Here is a 7610-nt window from a genome sequence, read left to right as displayed (position 1 = left end):
GTGGGAGAGTGAGCACTGGTGCAGAATTAATCTCATCTTCAGCTCTTTGAATGCTGCTTCCGCATTCTCATCCCATGCGAATCGGGCGTTCTTCTTAGTCAGTTGAGTAAGTGGTCGCGTGATTCTGGAGAATTTCTTGATAAATCACCTGTAGTACCCGGCCATACCTAGGAAACTCCGAACTTCGGTCACTGTAGTGGGCTGCTCCCACTTAGTTACAGCTTTTACTTTAGCCGGATCAACAGCTATACCTTCTGCCTTCACCACGTGCCCTAAAAACTTCACTTCCTTCTCCCAAAACTCGCATTTGGATAGCTTAGCATACATTTGGTTATCCTTTAGCATACTTAGGACCATATGTAGATGTTATTCATGCACCTCTTGGCTTTTGGAGTAGACCAAGATGTCATCAATGAACACGATCACGAACCAGTCTAGGTAAGGCATGAAAACTCGGTTCATCAAGTCCATAAAAACTACCAGAGCATTTATGAGACCAAAGAACATTACCAGGAACTCGTAGTGCCCATAACGAGTCCTGAAGGCTGTCTTTGGGATATCCTCATCCCTGTTCCTCAAATGGTAATATCCGAAGCGCAAGTCTATTTTGGAGAAGTACTTGACGTCTTTCAGCTGATCAAATAGATCGTCGATACGCGGTAGGGGATATCTGTTCTTGATTGTCACATCGTTCAATCTCCTGTAGTCTATATAGATACATATTAACCCGTCGTTCTTGACAAAGAGAACCGGCGCTCCCCAAGGAGAAATGCTGGAACAGATAAAATCTTGTGCCAGCAGTCCATCAATCTGACTCCTTAGCTCCTCCATCTCACAAGGAGGCATGCAAAATGGAGGGAGCGATATATGAGCAGTCCCTGTCTTGAGGTCAATACAAAAATCTATCGCTCTTCTAAGAGGTAGTCCTGGTATTTCTTGGAATACTTCGGGCAAATCTCGAACCATGGGTATTTGCTCGATAGTGGTTTCTACTGTCTCAGCTTCCATTATAGCCTATAAGCTCTCGAACTCTTAGCATCTGCCCCTCCCTTTCAAAGTGAAAGAGGCCTACCCTGGGATGGATATAGTCACCGTCTTGTCGCGGTAGTTCACGACGGCATGCACCAACGTGAGCCAGTCCATCCCAGGGATGACGTCAAATCCTCTGATGGGCATGACAATTAGGTCCACACCAATCTCGCAATTTGCAAGCGTGATGGGACATGCCCTGCATATTTTATCTATTTCCACAAATTTACCTATAGGGGATGCTACAACTAAGGGGATATGCATCCTAGTAGTGTTTAATGTTAGCCTAGATGTAATAGCAGAATCAATAAAAGATAAAGTTGCACCGGTATCAAATAAAGTAAGTATAGGGGTACCGTTAATGTGGGCAGTAACATGGATAGTCTGTAAGGCGTCCTGCTCGGCCTCCGTAGTGGCAACAGCATACACTCTGACCTGGGGAGCTCTCTGCTGAGCTGGGGGGCCCTGTCTAATCTGCTAAGGCTTGGGCGCTGCTCTGGCCGCTGCCTGGTTCTACTGGGGTCGGTTTGCCTAGGGCGGAATACCCTGATCCCGCATCCTCTGAAAGCAGTTCTATGTGTTGTGGTTTTCCCTTCCACAGTAACCGCAACCCCCGCCAAGTGGCAAAGGTGGCACTCGAGTAAATAGTGGTCTCGATCTCCCTGCAAGTACGAGCAGAGCAGAGGTGCCTGCCTCGGCCAGACCGGGGCATCTCGTGCTGGAAGGTGGGAGCGAATAGTGCACTCGAAATCTCTCTCCACCCGCATTGCCTTGTCCACCAGTTCTGGGAAGTCTACGAAATCCCAGGTGCACAACCGAGATTGTATCCCAGGCTTTAGCCCCTCCTTGAACTTCTCCAACTTGTACTCCTCGTCTTCGAGGGCTTTAGGTACATACTAGGACAGCTCATTAAACTTCACCTCGTACTGGGCGACTGTGAGGTTTCCTTGTTCCAGCTTTAGGAACTGCGCGATCTTTTCACTTCGGCAAGACCGTGGAAAATATTTCTGCAGGAATTTCATCCTGAAGATAGCCCACGTATAAGCGTACCCTAGTTGGCACGCTTCTCTGTACACCGTCCTACCTCACCCTCCAGTAGGTATGTGGCTAGTGTGACCATCCGAGAATCTATACACTCCGTAGGCTGCATCATTTTGGCGACTCTAGCAAGCTAATGCTCGGCATGAACTGGGTCTGGTGCCCCTCCAAACATCGGCGGACGGAGCCGCATGAATCGGTCAAACACGTTGGAACTCCTAGTATCCCTATCCCTGGATGCCACCCTTCAGTCTCAAAGAGCCTCCACTACTAGTGCGTGCACGTCCTACTACTACCGGACGAACGTATCCTATTGTTACTGCATAGTGGCAGCCATCTGCACAAATGCCGCAAAGGTTGCTGCTTCCGTTGGTGAACCCGTGTATACATTGTTGAGGGTCAAATATTGTATATTAGACCCCATTTATTAGCTAGATTTACGAGCATGATACTGTTTAACACTTTATTTTTAATCATGTTGTGATGCAAGGTGAATCTACGAGCGTGGACTGGAAAGGACACTAAAAATATGGATTTAACTCGCTCGCATCACCAAGGGAGTGGATGGGACTTCCTGGGACCAAGATCAAGGATTTACATGCCAGAGATCCAAGGAAATTGAGAAACTAAAACTCAAGTGGCCTGAAAGTCAGCCAGAATGCAAGATCACAGGGTCTTCACCATCCGTTCAGCTCGAAACTTCATACATGGCCTGAGGACCATAAATTAACCATACACGTCGAATTTCAACCCTCAGATCCCTCTGGAAGTGGTCCAACGGACAGATCAGCCCCTTGAATCGTTATGTGGGGCCCACCTGATATCTGGATATTCTCCAGTTTTGGTCTCAACTGTTTAAATGAGCTGACAAAGCGGATAGACGGAGCGGATTTCTCATAAACGTCACGATGGACCCTACCTGGAGGGTGTGCATGTGCATAGCACACTGGCACACGCCGTGCACCGAAAACCGAAAACGGGTCAGCGCACGCTGACCCGTCTTCCTCTCTCCTTTGTGAAAGAACGGATAGCGTCTTTACGCTGTCCGTCCGTTTTTCACTAGTGGGCCCCACTCATCATATGGCTCGATGATCCGAACCGTTCACCTGTCTCAGGATACGGCCAAGACCAACCCCTAGGTGTCCGTCTGATCCCATGCATGAACATATGCGTAGATCTCTGTTTAAAAGCAGGATGGATGGCTGGGCTACAATCTCATGAGACACCACAGTTTAGATCGAAAACCGAGCAATTCCAGACGGTTTTTCGTCCTGAAAACAATGGACGGAGTGGATTTTCTAGTTGACTTCAAGAAATTGCCAACGGGATTCACAAAGTCAAATGGCGGTGACTCTGTTTTGCAACGGAGAGTTGCGGTTGATCGTTGTGGGCCACTATCAGGGCCCATAAGGCTAATCAGGACCGTCCTTCAGGAGCCCACGGGCCCTACCTCCCTCGCCTAGGTGGTGGAATTGTAGAAGATAACTTTAATTGGACTTCGACTGTCCAATCGGAAGACTGACGGTGAATTGAACTAATTCGTGATTCACCACGAATCTGATCCAAAACCAATCAGGCTCCACTGTTTTTTCGAGGGGAAACTAATGGACGGGTCAGATTTCTCGTCTGACATCAATCCTAGGCCCACCAATCATCACAGATGCATAAGGCTTTGCCTTTGTTTCTACTGCGTAAACAGGGAGTCCGGCTCCGTTGTAAACTGACTGCGAAAAGAGAAGTCGGTGCTCGACTCCAGCCACCACTTCCGGAATTCTATAAAGGAGAGAGGGAGAGCTCGGTTTTGAGGGGAGGTGAGCACGGCTTGAAGTTGGAACGTGAAGACAGGGAGAGAAAAGAGAAGTTTTTTTTCTTCTTCTTTTTCTTTTGTTTATTTTAGCCTAATCATGCCTGTGATCGGCTAAACCTCTTAGCTAGGGCTAAGAGGTGAAGCTTGTAGTCTGATGGGAGAGATGTTGCTTGTGCCTTTTGTTTAGATTAAAGGGATTTTTTATTTAATTTTATTATGGGAATATTTTTAGTTTTTAATGGCCTGTTGTGACTGAAATTACAATGGGTTTGCAATGGCTTTGAGTATTTCTTTTTCCTCTTTTTGATTATGATGTCAGGAAGCCCTGTTGTTCGCCATCATCTCCTGGGCATGGTTGGATGTCGGTACCCTTCCTAACCTTCATAATCATCTGATTGGTTGTTAATTAGTTTAATTCTTTTGTTGACTTTATCTCCTGGGCATGGTTTGGTGATAGAATCCATTCTAATTCATATACTTTTCATCTTTTTAAAATTATATCAAAGGAAGTTCAGTCCGATTTCCATGATTCTTGATTCAGGCATAAGATCTCCCTAATCTCTACAAGTGGATCCTCTGAATCCCTAGTTTCCTTCTTCTGAATTCTTTAAGTTTTAGATAATTATTCCATCATTATTCCTCAAATCACACTCGATTTAGATTTCATCTCATTCTAGTTCTAGTTCTAGTTAGCTTCAGATTACGTACAGGTTTCAGTCCCTTGGGATTCGACCTCGGTCTCACCGAGTTTATTACTACATCACAACCCTATACTTGGGGAGTGAACAAGTTTTTGGCGCCGTTGCCGGGGATTGACGGCTACATTTTTCTAAAATTAATTAGTTTAGAATTAGGTTAAGATTAGGATTTTACTAACTTTAGGTTAAAGGTTTTTATTTTATTTTTATTTTTAGAAACTAACCTGTTTTCCTGTTTTGTAGGATCCTGACATAAGCTTCTAAATTAGTAATCCCTTTCTAATTCCTCTACTTTTTCTATTTTTAGAATTAGGGTTTGAATTTTAGAAATTTCTAATTCTAGTATTTTTCTATTTTTAGGAAATAGTTTATGTTTAGAAACTTTCCTCTTTTGTTTTTAGAAGCTAGGTTAGTTATTTCCCTTTTTAGAAATTCTTCCTAATTTTATAAACTAACTCATCTTTCTATTTTTATTTTTAGTAACTTTCTAACCTCCCCCCTTATTTTTTGTACTTTTCTAATTTTAGATTTAGATTCTTCTTTAAAGTAACTTTCTATTTTCTAGTTTTAAAAATTTTTCTTTTTAGAAGCTAACTTTCCTATTTTGTAGGCCTTTAAGATAGAAATTTCTAATTCGGTAAGTTCTTTCTCTACTTTCTGTTTTTCAGTTCTCTTTTAGTAATTTACTTTCTAGTTTATGATCTTCTTTTTTTAGAAACTATTTTACTTCTATCTTTCTTTTTAAAGATTTTCTAATTCTAACTTTCATATTTTGTAGGCCTTTAAGATAGAAATTTCTAATTCAGTCTTTAACTTAGGGACTTCAATTTGGTAATTTCTTTCCAACTCTCTCTTTCTTTCTAGATTTTCTTTTCCTTTCTTAAGATTAGGTTTCGAATTTGATTGAGGGCTACGAGTGTTTCATGCCCAAGTGGGCCCGTGACAACACTCGACGTCTCTTGACTGAAGGAGGATTGGTTGAGGGGTTGACTATCCATCGCAGGACTAGACACCACTCGAAATCTCCTGAGTTAACTGAAGTTATGGCTGAAGACCAACCTCCTCTACTTCCACCCAGGGTGGAGGATACCCAAGATGAGAATGAGGTGCATCAGGCACCCCCGCCTCGTACTTTACGAGATTATCTACAACCGGCGGGAGTGAGTACGCCCTCATGCATGATTTTCCCTGAAAACACAGGACAAATGGACATCAAGCCAGGAGTTATCCAACTCGTTCCCAAATTCCATGGACTTGAATCAGAAAGTCCATATTTACATTTGAAAGAGTTCGATGAGATTATAGCTACATTATGTTTTCCTAATGTATCTAAGGATACAATCAGGCTGAAACTCTTTCCTTTTTCCTTAAAAGAGAAGGCTAAGACGTGGTTACATTCACTGCGTCCTAGATCCATTGGCACATGGAACGACATGTAGAGGGAATTCATAAAAAAATTCTTCCCACATCATAAAACGATTACCCTCAGAAAAGCAATCATGAACTTTGCCCAAAAGGAAGATGAAACATTCTTCCAATGTTGGGAAAGGTTCAAAGATTTGGTCAGTTCATGCCCACAACACAGATTTGAAACGTGGCGCATTACAAATTTTTTCTACGATGGACTGACATCTTCCATGCACCAAATGGTCGAGACAATGTGTAATGGAGAGTTCATTAATAAAGATGTCGACGAGGTATGGGATTACCTCGACAGTCTGGCTGAAAAAACACAATCTTGGGACTATTACCCAAAATCAAACACCACGTCTAGACCAACTCAATCTAAGGAGAAAGGCGGAATGTATCTCCTGAAAGAAGAAGATAATCTTAATTATAAAGTGAATAATCTCATAAGAAAATTTGAGGCCATGGAAGGAAAGAAGGATAAGGTCAATGAAATTGTTTGCGGCATCTGTGATTGCAACATTCACACAACTGAAAACTGTCCTATGATACCTGCCTTTCGAGGAGTGTTGAATGAACAAGCCAATGCCGTAAACAACTATCAAAGACCTTTTACTGGACCTAACTCCAACACGTACAATCCTGGTTGGAAAAATCATCCAAACTTTAATTGGAGGAATGGACAAACGGCTACCCATTAAGATTTCTTCAATCAAAATCTAAATCAAGTGAAACCTCAAGAGGAACCGGTTCAAAATTCCATACAAGAGCTGGCTCAGGCAATGCGGGGATTTACAGATTTTATGCAAAAGATAGATTCTCGTATGACGGTTATAGAAAAGGGGATGCTTCCTGCACAACCTCTCCCCAATCCTAAACCGCAGTACGAGATTAGTGATCCCAGCTCTTCTAATCAGATGGGGCATGCTAAATCCATCACCACTCTTAGGAGTGGAAAGATCATTGATAAAACTCTTCCGGTTAGGCCCAAAAAGCCTCAAGAACTAGAAGAGGACAACAATGATGGATCTAGTGATGCCCCACAAAAATTAGAACCGGAACTTCTAGAGAAGCTAGTTGCTCCGTTCCCCCAACGGTTGGTTGCACCAAAACATCTTTTTAACTCTCAGGATATTCTGGAGGTGTTGAAATAAGTGAAAGTTAACATTCCTCTACTTGATGTCGTGAAATAGATTCCTTCATATGCCAAATTTCTGAAAGACTTATGCACGACCAAAAGACGGCAAAGTATTCAAAAGAAAATCCTCTTGACTGAGAAAGTGAGTGTCATCCTGAAGCAAGACGTGCCGCAAAAATTCAAGGATCCCGGTAGCCCAACCATATCATGTGTAATCGGGAACCATCGAATTGATCATGCACTTCTTGACTTAGGAGCGAGCGTAAATCTGATTCCCTACTCGGTATACAAACAGTTAGATTTGGGTGAGATAAAACCCACCCTGACCACACTACAACTTGCTGATCGCTCTGTTCGTGTACCAAGAGGGATAATTGAGGATGTGTTAGTCCAGGTCGATAGATTTTACTACCCTGTAGATTTTATCATCCTGAACACCGAACCCATCAATAATATGAGCACTCAGATTCCCGTCATTTTTGGTCGTCCATTC

The 7610-nt window shown here is 43.0% G+C and overlaps 1 non-coding gene across 1 annotated transcript; it reads right to left on the bottom strand.

Annotated features, from left to right (window-relative positions):
- Positions 1–6053: 6053 nt before the first annotated feature.
- LOC131238221 (small nucleolar RNA R71) lies at positions 6054–6160 on the bottom strand. Its single transcript, XR_009167629.1, has one exon. It is a non-coding gene; the product is annotated as a small nucleolar RNA R71 (small nucleolar RNA).
- Positions 6161–7610: the final 1450 nt, after the last annotated feature.

This window comes from Magnolia sinica, chromosome 2, assembly GCF_029962835.1.
Source record: "Magnolia sinica isolate HGM2019 chromosome 2, MsV1, whole genome shotgun sequence".
Taxonomy (NCBI): Eukaryota; Viridiplantae; Streptophyta; class Magnoliopsida; order Magnoliales; family Magnoliaceae; genus Magnolia; species Magnolia sinica.
The sequence above is the reverse complement of the archived record's forward strand: the minus strand, read 5'-3'. Positions and strand labels throughout refer to the sequence as shown.